General features: G+C 37.2%; 1 non-coding gene across 1 annotated transcript; it reads right to left on the bottom strand.

The window, feature by feature from the left end:
- Window positions 1–18,665: 18,665 nt before the first annotated feature.
- Window positions 18,666–18,770, bottom strand: LOC145590292 (small nucleolar RNA R71). The gene has a single exon (XR_014101928.1). It is a non-coding gene; the product is annotated as a small nucleolar RNA R71 (small nucleolar RNA).
- Window positions 18,771–24,163: the final 5,393 nt, after the last annotated feature.

The raw sequence follows: 24,163 nt of genomic DNA, 5'->3' as shown, positions 1-24,163 counted from the left end.
CCTAAAGTAATTAGGATTGATTTTAATCTTCTAGAATATTTAGAAGGTTCTTTTAAATTCTAATAGTATTAGGATTGATAATTATATTTTTAAAGAGTTCTATTTGGAATAAAATAAGTGTTTTATGATAAACCTCATTTTAATTTGATAAACACGGAATTTGCTGCTTAATCATATTAAGAATAGGATTCCGTACAAAGCGCGTTTTATCTTTTAAATTAGCGCCAAACGACAGATTCTGACACCTAGAGCTAACATCTGTCGCCTGGCGATAATCCTGTCGCCTGGCGCTGATGTCTATCGCCTGGCGACAGATGCCAGTTTTATTCCGATTAGGACTTGATTTATTTCCAGACTATTTTTCTATATATAGGGGTCGTATCTCCCCGTTTTCCATCATCGACAATCACCAATCATCTCTCTCTTCTTTCTCTCTAAAGCTAGAAGCTTTCTCTTCTTTATCTAAACTTCCCCTTTTACAAAACTCCACATTCACATGTTCTAGACACACCTAGCCAAGTTCGAAGTTGCCTTCTCCCTAGACGTGAAAGGTTATAATTTCTGAGGGTTTGGTCCCAAATCCTATTTCAATTCTTTGATTAGATTTAATTGTTTTATTGTTTTCCTTGAAATTACTAACGCGTGTATTTTGATATTAGAAAGAGATACGAGGCATCGAAGTAAGTAATTGCTTTAATTGTTATTTTGATATAGAAATCATGCTTTGATTATTTTGATTCCTATTATCATGTTACGATGCTTTTAAGATTCTAATATCATGCATATGATGTATGATGCTTCCTATTCTTTCTTTATATAATGCTAGTATCATGTTAGGGATAAAGCTTTGATCTTTATTGTTTAGTGACATGCTAGGATTTGTTATTAATCTTGTTAGTATCATGCCTAGGATCTTGCTATTATTATTAAGCTTTATTGAGATTATTAAGATGATGATTATTTTATGTTGCTTGATATTATTTGTTATTGCTTGATCACGCCTCTCTTGCAGGATTCAAGGGAATTTGTACTTGTAATCACGCTTAATAAGATAATTAATAATCTTGTTTACGCTAATATGGCTATAATTCAAGTGATCGCCAATAATAAATTTGTTTGTGCATTAATATTCAACCAACATAGATTAAACAGGTTTATGGTTAACCTATTGATTGCATGATAGTAAAAAAGCGCACATGAATACGAGAAGAATAAAGTAGAGGCCTATTATTAGGGCAGGTTCAATCTCTTTTAGGTTGAATTTGTACCTTCATCCCCGAATATCCAGTCATGGTTCCAGACCACTATGGAGTTAGCGATCTCATGGATCGTGAAGGGGTGTAATCTTCACCCTGTGAATGGTTTACAAGTTCCAAAAACTTGTTGGCGACTCTTTTACTCTAGCTTCCTTCCCTTTGGATGCCACCATGCTTAAGTGTGTGATCACAGTGGGGTTCAAGTGTGGCATGCTTGAAACATTCCCTATAGTTTTTTGGCGACTCCTCTGGGGACGATTTATATTTTAATTCCTAAAATTTATCTTGGCAATGATTTAGAATGAGTGGATGAGACTCGAAAAGTTATAAGTATTTCATGTGCGTAATTTTGATTAACATTGTGGCATATGCATAAAAAGGTCCGCATTGAAAAGACCATCCGTAATGCGTCAAAAACATGGGATTTTTACACGTAGGAAATTAGAAAAATATCTTTCACAACTAAAGTCGAAATAATGCTGCGAAAAACTGGAAAATTCAAGAACAGAAAGCTGCCGAGGCATGTAGGAATTAGCGCTGAGAAAACAGCGCCATCGCCAAGCGATGGCTCTTTCGCCTGGTGACAATAATTGTCGTCTGGTGACAGTTCCATCGTCTGGCAACAGACACTGTTGTCTCGCGCTGACTTCTTCCAATACCGAGCTAGAAATCTACCTTCTTGTTTCGACTAGTTTCTAGTACTGTTTGCTCGGTTTTACTTCATGATTGAGTTTCTCCATCTTTATTTAAACCCATATGTGTTCTACATATGGTCATGACCCTCTGGGAATTCACGCTCCATCTACCCAATCGAACGCTCCTGGCAACGAAGGGTACATCCGAGTTTGTTGAATTCACCAAACCAAGGAAGCGAGTTTAACTCGCAATGTCCCATCAACTCGCGCCAACCCTTCCAAAGGTAAGGCTTCCACGCGGTGCATCCGGACTCATAACCATGGACCCTCTTTGACTAACCCATATCCCGAACTTTAGAGAACTAGATCCATGGTTAGGTTGCAAACTCATTGCATCATATTGTGACTATTTGACTACTTGTGCATTATTTGTTTGTGCATAACCTATATGTGTTTCCACTAACCGTTTGTTTGACTTGTGAATGAGTTTAAATGAACTAATTAATAATTAATGACTAAAGGATTTTGCTAATTAATTAATTAATTAATAAATGATTAAAATCTAAATAAATTGATCAAAGTTGACTTAGTACGACTTTAGGCTTGTCCTTTTGAAGTAAAAATACTGGAAACAGTTCCAGACCAATGTTCCAGCAATGACGCAAAAGTCTATACTGTAGTGCCATGCGCTAGTCATTAGCGCCAGGAGACAACGTTGTCGTCTAGCGCTGGTATTTAGCGTATGGCGACAGTCCTGTTGCTCTGGCGATAGTCCATAGTTTTGCTCAAGTCTTCGCGACGAGTCTTATTAATCAGTTTGCTTAATTGGTTTAATCAGTTTATTAATGACAATAGTCATGACACGAGTCAAACATGTCACCTACACTCACTAGTATTAGCACACACTTTGTGTATATGTCATCATGACCATGTCTTAGGTTCATGCATGGGTCAATTTTTCCGTCATTTGAGTTGGGGGTACATTCTATTCCTAATTCTTTCATATCTCTCCATCTACATCATCTTTCCATTCTCTATATGCTTTCTCCATATCACAACCTTCATTCTTCCTACCTCCTTCCATCTACTGCATGTTGAATAGAGTTTGAGTCAAATAATTAACAAAAAGTATCCATAACTTCCCTTTTCACAGCAGTTGGTCAAGGAGAGAAGGGCGATTAATCAAGGACAACACCTTTGTTCAAGTAATACTTTTTGACAAACCAATTAGTCGAAAAAGAAAAGCTAAGAAGATAATGGCGTCTCAGGAAGAAGTTAACGATCTTAGGAAGGACGTGGCTAACTTAACCGAATTGATGAAGGCTATGGCTCTTCAAATCAGTGACCCTGTGAAGCAACAACAAATGGAGCTCATGCAAGAAAGCTTGAGCAAACTCTCCAATGACTATAGGTTCCAGGGCATTAGCTCACAAGGGGTCTTAGTGGACAAGGAGCTTCTTCCGCAGAAGTTCAATGCCAACGACATCCCTAAGTTCAAGCCAACGGACAATCCTTATTATCACTTAAGGGCTTTTGAAACCATAATTCATATTAAAGGGATTGATATGAAACCCTTTCCTTCTTTGTTTTCTTTATCTCTTAAAATCGTTTGTCAATAATGGTTCTTTTCCCTTGACAAAGAAAAAACCTCAACTTGGGACGGAATAGTAAACGCTTTCATTAATAATACAAATTCAACATTCAAGTTGAAATAGACCATAGAAAACTTGAGATGCTAAAGCAAAAAGAAAACGAAGGGTTCACCTCTTTCTTTAACAAGTGGAAGGAAACTTCCGCTAATATGGTCGAGGTCCCTACTGAAAAGGAGTCTGTAAGGATGTTCATCAAGAACCTTCAAGACAAGTACTCGAAGCATTTGAAATATCCACATAATTTGAATACTTTCAAGGTCGTCTATGACATAGGTATTGAAATCGAAGATGACCTTGCAAAGCAAAAAGCTACTAACAATAGCAACAACAGTGGCTGGAAAGGAAAGAAGAACGACAATCCTTCTTCTACTGAAAACACCCACTCTAGCAACAATGTTAGTACCTTTGATCTTAATGAAGTCTTAGCCATGGATAACAAAGGATCTAAAAAGTAATTAAGGAAAGAGTTCACTCCTATTGGGATGAGCTTTGATACTGCCTTCGATCGACTCCATGCCAAGAGACTCATTACTCCCATTGGACCTATTCAAGATCCCGAACCTGAGAAGAGATTGCCTAGTTGGAACCCAGATGCACATTGCAAGTACCATCAAGGTAGGGGTCATACTACTGAGAGCTGTTGGAAGCTAAAAGAGGCCATCCAATATTTGATTGATAATAACAAGCTTCCCATACCTCCAGCTGGCAAGAAGACTGAGTGATGATAAAGCACAAGACAAGAGGCGAGCTTCAACGATAAGATTTCATGACCTCTTTTTTCTATTTCTTTTATTCATCCTTCCCCCAATAAGTCTAGCATAGGCACCTTTTATTTTCCTTAAATTTATTTTGTAGGTTTTTTCTTTTTTCCTTTTAATAAAATGAGCATTTACTTCCTTACATATGATCATTGCATTCAAAAAAAAAAAAAAAATCCATGCCGATTTGAGGCACCCCTTGTAGCCTAACATATCACCTTCAAATATACAATCATTTCTTGACAAACCACTTTGAGCCTCGTCTAACGATAGACCTTTCTTTCTTCAACCCACATCTACCTAACCTTGGGATGGGATGGTGTGCAACTTATGCAAGATCTAAATACAAAAGCTTGAGTAGTTTCAAAAGATTAAAATAGCAAAAATGCAAAAATAATTAAAGTGTACAAAAGGGCAAGTGTTCCAATGTCCTTGATATGAATATATCTTTGATAAAGAACACGTCTCAGATTGCGTTTCTTATCGATTGCTCGGTACCGTGCCTGAGAAACATGAATGTCAAGTGAGTGATAGACCGCATGATCGAGATTGTCCACACTTATCAAAATAAAAATGCAAAAGCAAAAAAAAAAGAGAGAGCAAAAATATAAACAAAAGAGAGTTAAAAAGTGAGGAAACCTCAAGCATAATAATACAAAGATTCAAAAGCAAGGTTGCACACCTTGGGGGCTTATCTAGGGTCTTGAGCCTCTATCCCCTTCTTCTTCAACCTTTAGCCTAACCACGTTACAAACCTTCTAAGACCTCTTTGAGCTATACACACACTTGTGCGAGGTTCGGCTAGAGCTACGTTCGGCCTGATGCCTAACGGATACGTAGGCAACCTCACATCGAGGTGAGGCCGTAATAAAAATGCATTCATATTCACATTCATGCATTATCATATCAAGGGACCTCCTATGCTCATCCCTATCCACTTAGAGCTAGACTTGGGGGCTTGATCCCTGCATCATTAGCTTACCTAGCCTAAGAGTCACTATTATTTGACTCTTCTTGAAATAATAAATTTTCCATACCGTTAGCCTTTGCAGCCTAGCTTTAGTGTCACTTTCACACACATCACAGATACATAGACAAATAATCCTCCCCTTAGGAACCTTTTGTCATGAAATCTCAACACGACGTTGAAGCATGCCTTGTCATATTAGAGTCCTTCATCACTCACTCATCATTGAATCACAAAGTATGAAGTGCTTAGCCTCCGTACCTAATTTACCTAAATACTTGCATCATCAAGTCAATAATTGATATATCCTAGGATGAACTAATCCTTTCACTATGAGATACAACATTAATACATGCATTCGACTAAGTTCATTCAACATGCACCTCAAACACTTCATTTTTTCCTTTTTTGCGTCTTTCTTTTTTGGGAGAAAGTCGGTACCCTCACAAAAATGACGGAAATTTTTTGTTTTTCTGCATTTTGAGTCAAGCACATCAATACACACACGAGTCATGCACATTGAGTCGTGTCATGTCATGTCACATTAAGTTGAGTCTAACACACGTGTCAATCACCTTGAGTCATGCCAAGTCATATGTGGTCTTGCACATTAAGTTGAGTAACACCGAGCCTTAGGTCAACCCTAAGATAATAACAAACATGAGCAAAGTCCTATAGTCCAAGAATATAGATGCAGGTACAATCACAGGCAATTAGATTGAGCACAAATGAATGAGCAAAAAAGCTCGGACTTGGATGGTCTCAAAATACTCTTTGACGCAGCGCGACAGACCTGTTGCTGCGCGACGGCTTTGATTTTTTTTGCACCGGCCTTCGATGGTCTCACAACTTTGATTTCGAGCCTTTTTGAAGAACATTTGAGCAATTGATAGATATTTGAATAGTAGTCGGCCTGATTACGATCTTGATTGATGATCAGCCTGATGACGATCAAATTATCGATTGCATATTGATTAAGCAAATTTGAAAACTGATTTGAGTAGTGATTAATTATAACCACAAAGGATCCCTATGATGGAGATTTCTACAGAGATTGACTTGAAGATCGAAGAATCTTAAGATAAAATTCTTCCCAAATCTAGAAAGGTCGATTACTCCTAAAAGTGAGGACAAGAAGATTTGAAGATTCAAGATAAAGAAGCTTTCAACAGAAGGCTCTAAAAGAGTCTCTCGCTTAGATTTGAGAAGGACGGTTCGAGATGAAACGGCCTTCGATAGCATTCACTATGATTGGGGAGGTTAGTATTTGATTTGAAAAAAGAACAATTCGAGATGAAGCGGTTTTTGATAGCTTTCGCTAGGATAGTGGAAATTATCACAAGATTTGAGAAGATAGCAAGAGATGGGCGGTCTTCGACGATGTTCGCTAAGATTGTGGAGGTTGTCACCAAGATTTGAGAAGATAGCACGAGATGGGCGGTCTTCGACAACGTTCGCTATGATTGTGGAGGTTGTCACCCAGATTTGAGAAGAGGGCACGAGATGGGCGGTCTTCGATGACGTTCGCTAAGATTGTGGAGGTTGTCACCTAGATTTGAGAAGATGGCACGAGATATCGACGACGTTCGCTAAGATTGTGGAGGTTGTCACCTAGATTTGAGAAGATGGCACGAGATGGGCGGTCTTCGACGACATTCGCTAAGATTGTGGAGGTTGTCACCTAGATTTGAGAAGATGGCACGAGATGGGCGGTTTTCGACGACTTTCGCTAAGATTGTGGAGGTTTTCACCCAAATTTGAGAAGATGGCACGAGATGGGCAGTCTTCGACGACGTTCGCTAAGATTGTGGAGGTTGTCGGCCAGATTTTAGAAGATGGCACGAGATGGGCGATCTGCGACGACATTCTCTATGATTGGGAAGGTTGTCCCCATGATTCAAGAAAATAGCTCGAGATGTAGCAGCAATGATAGACGGTGTTCCCTAGGATGTGAAAGATTGTCACAAAGAAGTGAAGATTACTACAAGCAGTCACCTTCCACGACATTCCCTAGGATGTGGAGAGTTGTCATAAAAAATAGAAGATGGCTACAAGCATAGTTATCTTCAATGGTGTTCCCTAAGATGTGGAAGAATAAAACAGCAGAAATTGAAGGCAGCTACAAGCGGAGCAGTCTTTAGGCGATGTCCCCAGGCTTGAGGAAGATTGTCAAACAAAAAATATCGGTTACTCTAGAGGCGTGTGCTCGACGGTGCAAGATACGCGTTTCTTAACTCTTTTATCCGTTTAACTAATGCTAGTGTGCAGGTATCGGCGCTAAAAGAATGATTTGACTTTACGTTCTGAATCATTCTCCGTCCTTATCGCTACTTTGACTTTCGTTTTCGAAACATGCGTTTCTCCAAACTCAGTCAAATTGGGGGCTTCTGTAGACACCCAAATGCGTCTCCCCAAAATCAAACCCAATGATGAATACCTTTAACGTCATTTGATTATCGAATGAGGTGAAAGTGTGAAAAGTCTTGTGATGTGGATGTTTTTATTAAAATATCTCTTTTTCTGTTTTTGAAATTTTTTTTTACTCTATTTATGAAGATAGCCAGTCTAATTTAGTTTGGTCAATGATAAGGGTCCAATAATAGTGTAGTTGGGTTGGGCTCGAAAAGAGTTTTCCAGCGATATATTATAAGCCCAATTCCGATGAATAATGAGGAAGTTATGGCTTAAACTAAATTTCGCCCGAAATGAATTTTATATGCGGCCCAATGATCTAGAGGAGGGCCTATAAATTATTACTCCTAAAGTTATTAGGATTGATTTTAATCTTCTAGAATATTTAGAAGGTTCTTTTAAATTCTAATAGTATTAGGATTGATAATTATATTTTTAAAGAGTTTTATTTGGAATAAAATAAGTGTTTTATGATAAACCTCATTTTAATTTGATAAACACGGAATTTGCTGGTTAATCATATTAAGAAAAGGATTCCGTACAAAGCGCGTTTTATCTTTTAAATTAGCGCCAAACGACAGATTCTGGCACCTAGCGCTAACATCTGTCCCCTGGCGTTAATCCTGTCGCCTGGCGCTGATGTCTATCGCCTGGCGACAGATGCCAGTTTTATTCCGATTAGGACTTGATTTATTTCCAGACTATTTTTCTATAAATAGGGGTCGTATCTCCCCGTTTTCCATCATCGACAATCACCAATCATCTCTCTCTTCTTTCTCTCTAAAGCTAGAAGCTTTCTCTTCTTTTTCTAAACTTCCCCTTTTACAAAACTCCACATTCACAAGTTCTAGACACACCTAGCCAAGTTCGAAGTTGCCTTCTCCCTAGACGTGAAAGGTTATAATTTCTGAGGGTTTGGTCCCAAATCCTATTTCAATTCTTTGATTAGATTTAATTGTTTTATTGTTTTCCTTGAAGTTACTAACGCGTGTATTTTGATATTAGAAAGAGATACGATGCATCGAAGTAAGTAATTGCTTTAATTGTTATTTTAATATAGAAATCATGCTTTGATTATTTTGATTCCTATTATCATGTTCGGATGCTTTTAAGATTTCTAATATCATGCATATCATGGATGATGCTTCCTATTCTTACTTTATATCATGCTAGTATCATGTTAGGGATAAAGCTTTGATCTTTATTGTTTAGTGACATGCTAGGATTTATTATTAATCTTATTAGTATCATGCCTAGGATCTTGCTATTATTATTAAGCTTTATTGAGATTATTAAGATGATGATTATTTATGTTGCTTGATATTATTTGTTATTGCTTGATCACGCCTCTCTTGCAGGATTGAAGGGAATTTGTACTTGTAATCACGCTTAATAAGATAATTACTAATCTTGTTTAGGCTAATATGATTATAATTCAAGTGATCGCCAATAATAGATTTTTTGTGCATTAATAGTCAACCAACATAGATTAAACAGGTTTAGGGTTAACCTATTGATTGCATGTTAGTCAGAAAGCGCATATAAATACGAGAAGAATAAAGTAGAGGCCTATTATTAGGGCAGGTTCAATCTCTTTTAGGTTGGATTTGTACCTTTATCCCCGAATATCCATTCATGGTTCTAGACCACTATGGAGTTAGCGATGGATCGTGAAGAGGTGTAACCTTCACCCTGTGAAAGGTTTACAAGTTCCTAAAACTTGTTGGCGACTCTTTTACTTTAGCTTCCTTCCCTTTGGACATCACCATGCTTAAATGTATGATCACAGTGGGGCTCAAGTGTGGGATGCTTGAAACATTCCCTACACTACCAAACTCGTTTGCCACTGATATACTGGTGTCAGAAGCTACCAAATTCATTTGCCACCAATACATTGGTGTCAGATGTTATCGAACATATTTGCCACCGATACACTGGTGTCATATACGTATTATATCTCTCTACTCTTTTATCTGTGGAACTAACGTTTTCAACAGGTATTGGCATATAAGAGTGATTTAGGATTGCAGAACATCTTAAATCATTCTCCATGTCTATCGACTACTTTGACTATCGTTTTCGAAACTGACGTTTCTACAAACTCAGTCAAAGTGGGGGCTTTTGTAGACACCTAAAAATGTCTCCCAAAAACCAAACCCGATGGTGAACAACCTTTCACCGCCATTATTGGTCGGGTTAAGTATTCAATCCCAGGAGTGCTTAAAGTCCATGTTCAATCAAACTCAGTTCACAAATTTATCAACGGATCAGTCCTAATGTTTAGTCAAAGCATAGTCCAATTTGTATTTTGGCTTGAATCGCTTTAATTCATTTCGTATTATTTATTAATTTAGCCCAATTAATGAATAATAAACCTAAATGTCCCGAAATTATGAAATGGCACTTAAAAATATCAAGCATAATTAGGTTAAAAGTTAATTTGGATGCAAATATGGAAAAAATGTACACCGTGTCAGGGCGCCACGTGCCGCGCCACGGTGGAAATTGCCGCGTCGCGGCATTATCTATCGTGTCACGGTACATGTGCCGTGTCACGAGAATTTTCCGTGTTTTCTCCGCGTACACAACTGCACGTGTTTTATCCTTCTGTACTTAATTAAAGCAAATTCTATCCCGCACCACGGTAAAATGTACCTTGTTACGGCCACCAGTGACCGTGTCGCGGCAGGCATGCCGTTTCAAGGTGCCCCAAAATTAGGGTTTTATCATTTTAGGGTTCCGTGTGTTCCCTCTACTCATTTTCTCTATAAATACGACCCTCATTTCTACAGTTCGGGGCAAAAAAATAATTTTCTATTCTCTCTTCTTTGCTCTAGCCTAAACACTAGCCTACCTTGTTCTTCCACAATACTTCCTTTAAGTACTCAAAGGAGTCCGTACTTCACCCGATGTTCCATCCTTAAACCAAGGCGTGAAAGGTAGAACAATTTGAAGGTTTGGCCCCAAATCAACTCTATTTATTTTAATTTTAATTATTGTTTTCCTTAAAGTTATTAACGCGTTTATTATTTTATAGTTGCAAGCAAACAAAATCAAAGTAAGGAATCATGTTCCTTTTATTTCTATTATTTTTCTAACAATTGTTATTATGTTTGTCATATATTAATTGTTGGATTATTGTTAAATTGCTTCCAAAATTAATGTTGATTCTTACTATATTTGTTATTATGATCACCATATTGCATGTTTCAAGGGAATATGTAATTGAAAATCACGTCTAATAAGATAATTTAGACAGCCGGTTTAGGTTCCTTTTTAATCTTGTTATTAAATCAAGTGATCACAATATTTTAGAATTATATGATGCATTAATATTCAACCAATTTAGCATAATAATAGTTTGGAGCAAATTAAATCTTTGTTTGTATGCCTTTGAGATCACAGGAAATACTTTTCACTATAAGAATCGAGTAAAGGCCAATACAGGCGAATGTGACTCCGTGACTCACATTGTACCATCATCCCCGATCCTCCTTTCGTGGTTCCTAACCATATGGAGTTAGTAATCTCATGGATTATGAATGGGTGTAACTTTCATGCGTCAATCGTTATTGCCTATCGTTGTCCCTTTATTCGTGGGTGCCTTTTATGATCCGTGAACGGTTTACAAGTTCCTTAAAAACTTGTTGGCGGCTCCCTACTTTTTTTGTCCCTAATCGTATACGTCAATTCCCACTTCCTATGAGTGCCAAGCATATTCACACATGCTTAACGTAGGCGCACTTCGAACGACGCCTACAGTTACTTTGAAAATGTGCAATCATTATTTGATTTAGGGAGAGTGATTTTGAGGAGAGAAAACACAAGAATAATGAAGAAATTTGAAATGTTATAGCATCTGACCTATTCTTTCGCCTCTAGTAAGTTTTCATCTACTCTCATTTCTTGTATAAAATACGATATAGTCGATACTATCATCGAAATTGATTACAAATTGTAGTTTTCTTGGCATCCATATTTGGGTAGTAATTAGTAATTGTGGGTGTAGTAGTAGGAGTAGTGTTAGAAGTTTGAGAAATGGTTGAAAAATTCTAGAGAATTAGGGGTGGAGCTAGATTTCCGTCGTTAAGATGTTTATGAGGAGAGAGAAAAAGAAGATGTCTTATGTTTTGGTGGAGTAATTGGCTCCATAATCCTAACTTGACTTTGCTCTTTGCAGGTCTTTAACACAGAAGGGAAAAGTGGAGCAAGTTGTGCTGATTTTTTTCGGATTTTTTTCTTTGATATTTGACTTACTGTGATCGTTTTTTTTTTTTTTTTTTTTTTTTTTTTTTTTTTTTTTTTTTGCAAAGGATAGTTACTTGCCTTTTTTTTGGTTGTTATATTACTCTTTAAATGGCCTTCAACTGCTACTTTTTTTTTTGGAAACTAATATAATTCCTTAAATGTTCATGAAATATATCAACTAATATAATTCAAATTTCTATTCCTTGAATGTACATGAACATTTGTAATGTCAAGTAACCAATATTTTTTGTTGTTGTTTATATGTGTACTATGTTGTTCATCCAAAAAGTTAGTTGTCATACCTTATTCTCTTACAAAAAATGATGCGGGGGGTTTCCAAATATGAATAAGTAAATTCTCTTAAATGTTTCACATTAGGCATATGACTTATGAAACTGTGGATGATGTTGGATTATGTGCTACAAAATATTATGAATGACCTTGATATCTTAAGTATGGTTTTGCCACTAACATATGACATGCTAATTTTATGTGCTAATCATGTGGTTGCTTTTTCTTCCTAAGTTTTTTTTTTTTTTTTTTTTTTTTTTTTTTTTTTTTTTTTTGCATGTATATAGTTGAGCATATCAACTAAGGTATGTTTTTATTACACCTTGAAATAATTAAGTCCCATTATGTTATTACCTTCTCATTCTAAAATGTGTAGATTGTATAATTAATTTATTTGAATTAAGTTAAGTTAATTTATTTAAAGTTGAGGTTTCATATTTGTAAATATTTGTTTAGTAAGGGATAATTGTTTAGGAGACATAATAATACATGAAACTGGATTATGGGAATTATGTATGTGAAAAATTGAAAGAATTCTCGGACATATGAACCTGATGTTCCTAAAATTATTAATGGGTTAGAAACCTTCTAGAATAATCTAGAAATATCTAATAGTTTTGAAAGTATGTTGACTAGATTATTCTCCATTCACAAAATTAATGTGTTCCTATATATGTCATGCGAGACTTATTAGCTCATTCTAAAAAATGAATGAGAAATCTCATGATTATTGAAGAATTAACAAGTATATTTGCATGTTGTTTTCTTGATTATATATAATTTACGGAAAAGTTCATAAGAGTATCTATTTGAACAAAGAATAGTGTTACGAGTTCAAGAATAAACAAGCCATTTTGAGCAAATTACTTGAAAAATGTATTATTATTATTATTATTATGCCCATAGTTTACTAAATTTTTAACATAAGAGATTAATATAATTGGGCAAGAGGAACTGATAAGAGTTTTATTTAGAATAATTTTACTTTGCTTGATACATGACATTGTCAAAGGCATGTGCAAGAGATTTTAAAGGTTGCTGGATTAATTTCATACCTCTCTACATGCAAATATTAGGGGGAGATAGTATTTATTACATTATTTTATGTAATCTTTGCATTAGATAATAAGATACATTATGGTCAGTTTGATACATACATTAGCTTAAATATGAACGATTTTTTTCCGTAGAAGTGGCCACATGTTAATTAAGTATTTTGAAATGATACCATCCTGAAGATCGATATAAATAAATTTCATTTATCATACACTATTTATAAACGCTCCAATTAAGTATGATGTCCCAGAAGAACTACATCGATTGTTGATGAACCTATAGCTTGTCTCAAGCGTGATAGATCAATAGTATCTAAAGATAATTAAGTATCTTCGAAAAGGAAAGGAACCATTATTAACAATGAAAAATTTAAGGAAGTGATAAATCCCATTACATCTAGAATAAATTCACTTTTAGTAAAATTCATATGTTTCATGGTTATATAAAAGACTCAAAAAGAGTTTTAAATATCCAACAAGATTAACATGTATCAAGATTATAATCAAAACTCTAGCAGAGTATATATAAGTAATTATTGGATAAAATATTAGTTGATCGTCTTGCCAATTGTATAAAGAAACACATTAGGTGTTCTAATATCACATCACATTCATGGCCATACATAAAAGTATGTTTAATAAAGTGATCACTAGTATTGGAAAACTGACCATATTTCAAATTTAGAGAAGTGATTAGATGTGATAATTAAATTAGGCCATCCGGATTTAATAATTACCCGTTATGGAAACCTGAAGTTTCATTTGATAATGTGCTGACGCTCTCTCAATATTAGATATATGAAATGAATTTCAAGACATAACATTGAGATTCATCTATATTTGGATTGTGATTCATAATAATTTGTATCGATGAAAATTTCAAGAGTTAATAGCTTTTGATTTCTTATATAAAATAGTAATGGGTGACCAGAAGTTCACCAAAATAATTTATATATTATTGTCAACTATTAGGTGACCAGAAGCTCACCAAATACACTATTTAAGTCTTTAAAGATCCAAAAGATCACCACCTAGTAGAATTACAAGCAAGTGATTTATGCTTGTATAATAATTCTTTTGATTGGGGCTATTATATGTCAGCACATAAGAAATTGGAAAAGAAGGAAAAATGTACAACTGCACAACCCATGACTCCCCATTAACATTGTTTTTCCAGAAGATATTATGAAAAGGGTAATAATAAATAACATGCAATGTAAAGTTAATGAAGAAATAATTTTCATTGAAATTGTTCTCCAGAAGAGATAGAACTTGTTTAATACGAATCTTCTGATAAATTAATTTTGATTGCATTGTGATCCTCCTAATGAAGTGAATTTTATTAATGCAAATTTGTCTACTAAGTTGGTATAGAATTGACGCCCCTATAAATGAGATATTTTACCAACTTAAGGGGGGAGAACGAATTAGAAAAAGTTGGAAAAAAAATTAAATAAATAAATAAATAAATAATTATGATCCTTATAATGGTAGTTTGAAAAGTTATATGCCAACTTTTGTCTATATATTATCAAGATATGTTGCACATTTATGATTTGATTTGTATTCAGTTATGACTCATGTTGCATAGTGTTGAAGATACATTTTGGTCATATTAATTATGTGTATACATTGAGATAAAATCTTGCCAATTAAACTTAAATCACTACACCTGAAGTGTAGGTTTACGATCGGTTCCAAAATAAATATATGTCTACTAGATATGTTATTTGGTAAGATAATGCAGTTAACACTAATATTGTAATAGTATATAAATACCATAGTGTATGAAATACCCTAAAAGTGATATAGATATCTGAATTATTACAGTAAATGGCCTATGATGTAAGAAAGTTATGATGGTACCAATAAGAAATGTATTCAAACATCATAGTAAAATAGCATATGAAATGTATGTTAAAGGAATTTTATAGTACCGATATACTATGGAACCGATAAATAATATGCGTATGCATGATAGAATGAACTAGTGAATAAGGGATCTGAAATATATATGTTCATTATAATGTCAACATAATGATACTAATAAAAAGTTTATCATGGACCAGAAATCCAATGAAATATGGATTTTTAAATCCACAATGTACAGTGTCTTATGTTATTTTGAGTCGTTGTGTTCATATGCATGTATGAGTCATAGGTTAATGGATTATTCAGTGCATATGTCGACATAATACCTAATGTGAAATATGAAGAAAATATGAGAGATGGAGAGAGAATAAATTGTGTGTAGTTTATTCCATAGAATAGGGGATATATATATATATATATATATATATATATATATATATATATATATATATATATATATATATATATATATATATATATATATATATATATATATATATATATATATACAAATAGAATGCTATAGGGTTTACTTTGAGAATAATAAACCCTAGATCTAGAATTTTCAGGAGAATACAGGAGTATATAGACATCCACAAAATATTTCATAATACTCCCCCTTGGATGTCTATTATCGAAGATTGTGCCTCATTAAAACCTTATTAGGAAAAACCCTGTGGGATAAAAACCTAATAAAGGAAAAAGAGTACAACATTCTTCGTAACACACTCGGGATGCTGCCTCATTAAAAACGTTACCAGGAAAACCCAATGTTGGACAAAACCATGGTTAAGGGAAAAAGACTGCAGCGCGTATTTTCTCCCCCTGATGAATACATAACTTGAGATTATCTAGTGCTGCAATGAATCCAATATGGCTAGGTGTCTTCTTAAATGTAGTAGAATATCATTCCTTGCTCTTCGACCTTTCTAATTTGAATTTCCATCTTCAAGTCTTCACGTAAACATATAAAGTGTCTTCATTTCACCATGTATGGATTTATCTCTATATCATTCCAAACCTCTGTTTATCATTCCAAACCTTTGTTTGAATAAAGTTACTTTAAAAGCTAAACTTATGTAGTTACGCCTTCTTCTGGAGGTCATGAATTATAGAAATTGATGATCATTATTTGATCAAACATTCTTTAATGGCAACAAATGATATTACTAATGTTGCTCTTCAATCTCGTATGAATTAATATAACACATGTAAATATATACATTGATCATGGTTCTTCCATAATAGAACAGTCTCACGCATAAGTATCCCGTTGATATTCTGATGAGGGTCATTTATGGCACTCATTTGGCCTCTTTTAGGATGAATTTTGATTGCTTTTATAACTCTTTTATCCTTTTTTCTTTAGTTTGTGCTTTCTTATTTGTTCTTCCCATTTTCTTGCATTTCTTAGGTTTATTTTGCTTTTTCTCTTTTAATTGTTTGCTTTTCCTTGATTTTAAGAGATTGGTGATTTTTAAGGAGCTCAATGGCTTTTTCTCGGGATTTTTAAGGCTCAAGATGCAAGCCGGTCTCACCCCTTGAACCTCAAGTGATAAGGAGTGCAAAGTCCAAGTCTTCTACGCCGCGCTCTCAAGCTGCGTGGGCATTAAAAATGGTGTTGAACCCACCGTGGAGGCCTTTGGAAACTTCCACCCCCAACATGCATCAAGTGGAGCGCGCGGAAGCATGCATCAACGGACGCACGAGAAGGAGCTGCCCTGCTCCCAGGCGCGGGCGCGCAGAGCAGAGGCGCGGCCGCGTAGGTGGGAGGTGCGGCCGCGCATGTCTACTTCCCTGTTCCATACCCACTTCTTTGCGGCCGCGCATGTAGAAGAGAGGGCATGCCTATTGGGGTTCTTTTTGGACGTTTAACTAACTCCTCCTTTGTTAGTTTTACACCATATAGAATTTCTTCCTTTTTAGAGAGAGAATTAGACTAGAATTTGTTTGAGATTGGATTTTTAGAGAGAGAAGCTCAATTTGGGGAAACTTTTGTTCTTAGATTCTAGAGAGAGAAACTTGGTGATTTTGATGAATGCTACTTTCAATCTTCTTCCTTTTGATTTTGATCAAAGTTTTGTAAGAATTCTTTACTCTTTAATGCAATTTTAGTACTTGATTCTTGATATTTGGTTGATTTTTTTGTTGTTTGTTTGATTTGATTTTTGATAGCTTGAGTATAATTGGAATACAATGTTGATGATGAAATTGGTGATTAGTTTAGTTTTTCTATTCAATTTTGCGATGTGTAGTGGGTAGATTGCTTGTTAGGGATGTGGTGAAGCATGTATGAGTGATAATTCATAGCTAATTGGGGGATTTTGATTGATCAATATTGTGATTAAATTGGTTGGTGAAATTTGTGCATGTGTTTGATGACTTGAGTGATCAACCTTAACTATCAAGCTAGATTGCATAGTAGTTTTCATTGATACAATACATTGATTTGGAAGCTAATATTATCGATTGATCTTTTTTTGCAATTTTTCTTAATTGTCATTCGTAGGGACCTCTAGCTAGACCCTAGGAAATAGCTTTACAAGTGATTTTGATTGCATTTGCTACCTTCCCTCACATTATTCGATTGGTTGAATTCTTGCCCAATTAGTATGATTTTCGTGAATGCATGCTAGCATCCTTATACCCTAGCATCCTTAATATCGTTCTTAATATTCATTTAGTAGCATTGTTTAGTTTGTTTAGAACAACCTTTACCTAGAGTTCAGGATAGCTTAACTTGAGACTTTAGCTTATACCTCATTCCCTTGGGTTCAACCCAAACTTACCCCTATACTTAAGGTTGGGTTTGGTTATAAATTTGGTTTGATTGGGGGATGCTTAGAACTCAAAGACCTTGGTTTTCCTCCCATCAAAATGGCGCCGTTGCTGGGGAATGGCATGGTTATTTGCTATTGTTGATTAAGTCTATTCCTTTTTATTTGAAAAATACAAAAAGATTTTCTTTCTTTTAGGCTACATTTGTAGCCGTGCTACTAACCTTTTCTTTGAGATTGTATGCATAGATCTTGTGTTCATTCTCTATTACCTTTAGATCCGGAAATTGAAAGGACAATTACAAAGTTGAGAGTTGCTAGACGTTCTCCTAGGCAAGAAGAAGAGCAAGTCATCATGGGAGACAACCAAAGAGTGGCATTAAAGGAGTTGGGAGTTCCGGGAGCCTATAAGTAAGAGAGTGGGATTGCTCTACCTACGACACCGGCAAACGACTTTAAGATTAGACCGGCCATGATTACATTGATAGAGAGGCGTCAATTTAGTGGTGGAAAGCATGACAGTCCCCTCAACCATCTTTAGGAATTCGAGAAGTATTGCAACACTATCACAGTGAGTGGGGTTTCTCAAGAGTTTATTCGCCTTGAGCTTTTCCCTTTTCTCTCATTGGACGTACATTGGAGTGGTTGGACAAGGAGGTGAAACCAACCTCCTTGAGGACATGGGATGAGGTGACAAAAAGATTTTTTTATCTCAGTTTTATTCTCAAAAGAAGATGGCCGAAGCAACAGCTCTCATTCAAAGCTTCAAGCAAAAACCCAATGAAAGTCTTTATGAGGCATGGGAGAGGTACAAGGAATACCTAAGAGAGTGCCCACACCATGGGATTCCTACCTATCAAGTCATCTAAATCTTCTATGGAGGTCTAAACCCTCGAGGAAAATCTTGCCTTGATGTGGGAGTCGGAGGACCAATAATGAACAAGACGGGGGAGGAAGTGGTGGACATCATTGAAGATATAGTGAGGCATTATATGGATTGGCAAGATGACGAGCGTGAAACAACAAGCAAAACTGGTACTTCGGTGTACTCAGTTGATCACATCAATGCCATCAACAACTCGTCCTCACAAATCTCGGAATTAGGGAAGGAATGACCTCCATCAAAGCCAAACTTGAGAGTGCTTCATCTCAAGCACTAATTCTTCCCTCCCAAAATAAGGGGGGAGGTACATTTCCTAACTCAAATCCCCTTCCCTCTTCTAGCAACATGTCTAGTGGCCATATGTTTTGTGATTTGTGTGATTCGTATGATCATGATGCTTGAAATTGTCCTAATGCTTCTTTTGATGGATGTGATGATTATGTTGGCAATGAGAATGAACATGTGAATTATGTGTCTAATAAAAATATTGGACCTAGATTTGATAGTCAAAGAAATAATGGGAATAGGAACTATCAGAATGGGATTTTTGATAATTATAACCACAATGGGGGTTATAGAAAACAAGGAAACCAAGGATTTCGAAGCAACTATAACCACCAAGGTTATGGGGGTCAAAACCAAGGCCAAGGATATAGGAACCATAGTCAAAATTATGGTAATCATAACCAAAATGGCCAAAATCAAGGTAGGGGCAATTGGAGTAATCAAAATTGGGGCAATTTTCAAAATAACAATCAAAGGGGTCCCCCACCCGATTTAACTCCAAAGGCTCAAGGCCAAAATGATAGCTCTTATGCCCAACCATCTTCTTCTAGAGGTGGTTTGAAGAATGTCATTGAAAATCAAATCAAGGTGTTGAACACTTACATGTAATCTAGTGATAAGAAGTTTAATGACATGATGGCTCATAGTAAAATGTTGGAGAATCAAATTTCTCAATTGGAAAATGTTTTCAAACAGCATGCTAGCCCTTCTTCTCTACCATCTCAAGGTTTAGATCCCAAGAGACTAATTAATGCCATAGTGACAAGGAATGGTAGTATTCTTGAGAATGCAGTGCCTAAGAAGTGTGAGGCTAAGGAAAGTCCTAAGGAAGTTTTGTTTGAGGATGAGAAAGGAAAAATCTCTTTGAGTGAGGATGTAAGTGTGAAACCAATTGAAAAAGAAAAAGAGAAAGTAAGAGAAGTTGTCAAACCCAAGCTTCCATATCCCCAAAAGTTCAGTAGGCACAAATTAGATGAACAATTTGGCAAATTCATAGAGATGCTTAGGCAACTTCATCTTACCTTTCCATTTACCGATGTCATTGACCAAATGCCGAATTATGCAAAATTCCTTAAGGACAGCTTGAATGGTGTTTTGGGTAATTTTTACCTAAGCCACGTGGGCCAATCAGAGGGTGACACGTGTTAGCCCTCGATTTATCCAAACTGGACCTATCCTAATTTGACACGTGGTGTTCCCAGATTTTAGGAAAAAAAACGGCCTTTAGGGCCCAAATCCCTAAAAAGCCGTAATTCAACGTAGCCCATCAGAATTAGGTAAAAGTGACCTAATCAGGGGCGCATTTACCGATGACCTTATAAATAGGGAGATTCCCCCCATTTCGGGGACATCTATAATTTAATACAGCCTACCCTACATTCTCTCACATCAGAGAAAACACCTAATCTCGAAATCCGAGAAGATCTCACTTTTACCTTTTCGCACTTTTTACTTTCTCCAACGCATTCTAACTTTATCGTCGGAGGCGGAGCTCCAACCAACCAGAATCTCCGTGTTTTGCAGGTACAGACCGCGCCGGACCAGTCTTAGTGACGTAACTCTCCCTAGGGACAAAAACACCCAAAAAATTTGGCGTCGTTGTGGGGAGACTACCTCTAAGATGGTTAAAGAGTCTGTATCGCCACCTGAACCCAACCGGCCTAGAGCCGATGGAGATTTCTATTCAGATCATGATACGGACAACGATTGTGAAGTCGAAACCCGAGTGAGCCTTGATGGGTCACTCCTCTCTAAGCACATCTGTTCCAAAGATAAGCTGAAACGAGTCAACAACGAAGCTGGTACCAGAAAGACTGCTGGACCACCGCCTGGTAACACCCAGGCGGCGGGGGTCAGGCTCCAGTAACCCGAGACGAACTCATGAAATTCATGAAAAGTTTCAAGGGTGAAATCAAGGACCTGATCAACAAGAGGACGGCTGGCTCTAACAAGGGTCAGTCGGCCAAGAAGACTCCTCAGGCTGAGAGAAGGAAGTCAGTTAGAGACAGGCAGCCTACTCTACATCCAAAGGAGAAGACTACGCCTGCCATTGACTGGACTAAGATCCTTCTGCCCCAGACGGGCAAAAGGAAAGTCGTCCGAGCTGTACACTCGGATAGCAGTAAGAAAACCTTCTCCGATGCTCGACACATCATCGAGCACAACCGGAGCCAGCAGCTTTCTGAGTTAGCCTCTACATCAAGCTTTCCATACAACTTCAAAAATCATCCGCAAGGAATTCTCAATCCTTGCATGAGAGCCATACAGGCGGCAAGTCTGCCCACATTGACCCTCAGATGATTGGACCAGTCCCGTATGTGCCTCAAACGCCATACATGCAGTACGTCCCACCACTCATGTAGCCGGCCCTCTTTGGGGGACAGGCAGCATTTAATGTCCAACCCTTGGACTGGCAGCTCCGTCTACTTAAACTTGGTGAACAAAATTTTGCGTTCACCAAGGAGATAACCGAGGCGGCACAGCCGGCCAAGCTTAAAATTGTGTTGGTTGGTGCCTATGATGGTACCACCAACCCTGAGGACCACCTCTTGGCCTACACCAACCTTATGCACATGTAGGGGTTAGAAGATGCTATGTGGTACCGATGCTTCACGGCTACCTTGAAGGACATAGCCCAACAATAGTTTGGCAACCTGCCAATCGGGTGCATTGATAGCTTCAAGAGGCTTGCCTTTTTGTTTGCCTCCAACTTCTCGATGAACATCCCTGCCAAGAAAACATGTCTCGACTCAAGCACCATAAGGCAGGGAGAGAGAGAAGGACTTCGCTCCTACGTTAGATGGTTCTATTTGGTGAGAATCCAAATACAAGGACTGTCCGACGAGGTAGCTTATATAGACTTCTTCAAGGGTCTAAGAATGGGTCAACCTTTAAGTTTGATGTCGTCTGAAAGAGGGTCTTCACCCTCCAAGAGGCGTTGATAGAGACGGACAGCTTTATTCAAGCCACTGACCTCTGCTCGTCCAGCCATCAGTCAGACTCTAAGAAGTTTGACAAGAAAAAATAAAGTCGGTCTGCTCAGCTGGCTCAAAAAGCTGAAGAGAGAAAAAAGAGAAAAGAAGTCTGGACGATTGATGAGCCTGATCAGCCGTCCAGAAAGAAAAAGAAAGAACTCAAACCGCACGTCCCGAGGTACGAGTTTAATAAAGACTACTACTTCATCCTCATGGAGATAAAGGACCGGCTGACCATTGAGAAGCCAAATCCGATGAAGAGTTTCGTCTAGTCACGGAACAAAAATAAATACTGTCACTTTCATGAGGAAGTCGGCCATGACACCAACGACTACTATAGTCTCAAGCGGACGTTGGACCGCTTGGCTGACAAGGGGGCCTGAAATCTTATGTCTTGAAGTCCAAAGTGACTGACAAGATGAATCCGGGACAGTCGTCCAAGACTGTCCACCAGCTAGTAGTTCGGACACTAATAAGGAGTCGTCATAGCAGGCGGATTCGCAATTGGTGGCCCGACCATCCGGGGCACCAAGGATCATCTGAAGAACATGATTCATTCTGTTGATGATGGACAAGCATCTGCAAGTGGTACTTTCCCAGACGTCCTCATCACTGATAAGGATCGGGGTAAAGTCCGCTGATCGCATGACGACCCGATCGTTATTGAATGTAAAGTCGCCAACCAGCTGGTTGGTGGATCCTTAAAGACACTGGTAGCTCCTCTGACCTCATCGGCTACAAGTGTCTTTCCAAGCTGAATTACAAGCTGGACAATCTGTGTGACGTCTCCCAACCTCTTATTGGCTTCGGGGGAGGGGTCGTGCACCCCGGTTAAATTGCTTCCAATATTAATGTTTATTCTATTGTTATTATGATCACCATAGGCATGTTAAAGGGAATATGTAATCGAAAATCACTACTAATAAGATAATCTGGACAACCGGTTTAGGTTCCTTTTTAATCTTATTTTTTAATCAAGTGATTACGAATATTTTAGAATTATATGTTGCATTAATATTCAACCAATTTAACATAATTATAGTTTGGAGAAAATTGAATATTTGTTTTTATGCCTTTGAGATAGCAGGAAATACTTTTCACAATAAGAATCGAGTAAAGGCCAATACGGGCGAATGTGACTCCATGAGTCACTTCGTACCGTTATCCCCGATCCTCCTTTCGTGGTTCCGAACCATATGGATTTAGTAATCTCAAAGATTATGAATAGGGTGTAACCTTCATGGGTCAATCGTTGGTCCCTATCGTTGTCCCTTTATTCGTGGTTGCCTTTTATGATCCGTGAACGGTTTACAAGTTCCTTAAAAACTTGTTGGCGGCTCCCTACTTTTTTTCCCTAATCGTATACGTCAATTCCCACTTCTTATGAGTGCCAAGCATATTCACACATGCTTAATGTAGGCGCACTTCGGACGACGCCTATAATTTAGCGACTCCACTAGGGAGGATTCTGGGTTATTTATCGATTTGAGTGATCGGTATTTAATTGAGATGAGTGGATGAGACTTGAAAGATTCTTGAATTGTATTCCTGTGATTAAATTGGCATTTTTGCATTTTCACAGACGTTTTAACGTCATATTTTAGGTTTGACCGTAGGAAAAATTGGATAACCTTATCACGATAGAAGAAAACGAGGCACTGCTTGAATTTTACAAGCACCGTGTAACAGTAGAGGCGCCGTGACACGATACTGTACACCGTGACGCGGTGTACTGTACAGTGTTGCGGCATTTTCCACCGTGACATGGTGCCTGTAAAATACTCCCAATGGTTCTGTCTTTTTTCTCGTTATTAGCTTCCATAGATTTTTCTAAAAAAAAACGTATGTGTTCTACATACATCTTAGCCCCTGGGGATTTAAGCTCTATCAACCAAAAAACGCTCATGGCAATAAGGGTTCATCCGAGTTATTAAATCCACCCAAACCATGGAGTCGAGTTCGACTTAATCACGAACTTACGGAGCCGCCCGTTGGCATACACCCTCAAGAGAGGTTGCCTTGCTAACACGTCCAAACTCTTAACCATGGTACCCTTTTGACACCAAATAAACCTTACCATAGTGGAACATAGAACTT

The sequence above is a fragment of the Chenopodium album genome, chromosome 17 (assembly GCF_948465745.1).
Source record: "Chenopodium album chromosome 17, dcCheAlbu1.1, whole genome shotgun sequence".
In the NCBI taxonomy this organism is placed as follows: Eukaryota; Viridiplantae; Streptophyta; class Magnoliopsida; order Caryophyllales; family Amaranthaceae; genus Chenopodium; species Chenopodium album.
This window is presented reverse-complemented; position numbering and strand designations above follow the sequence as displayed.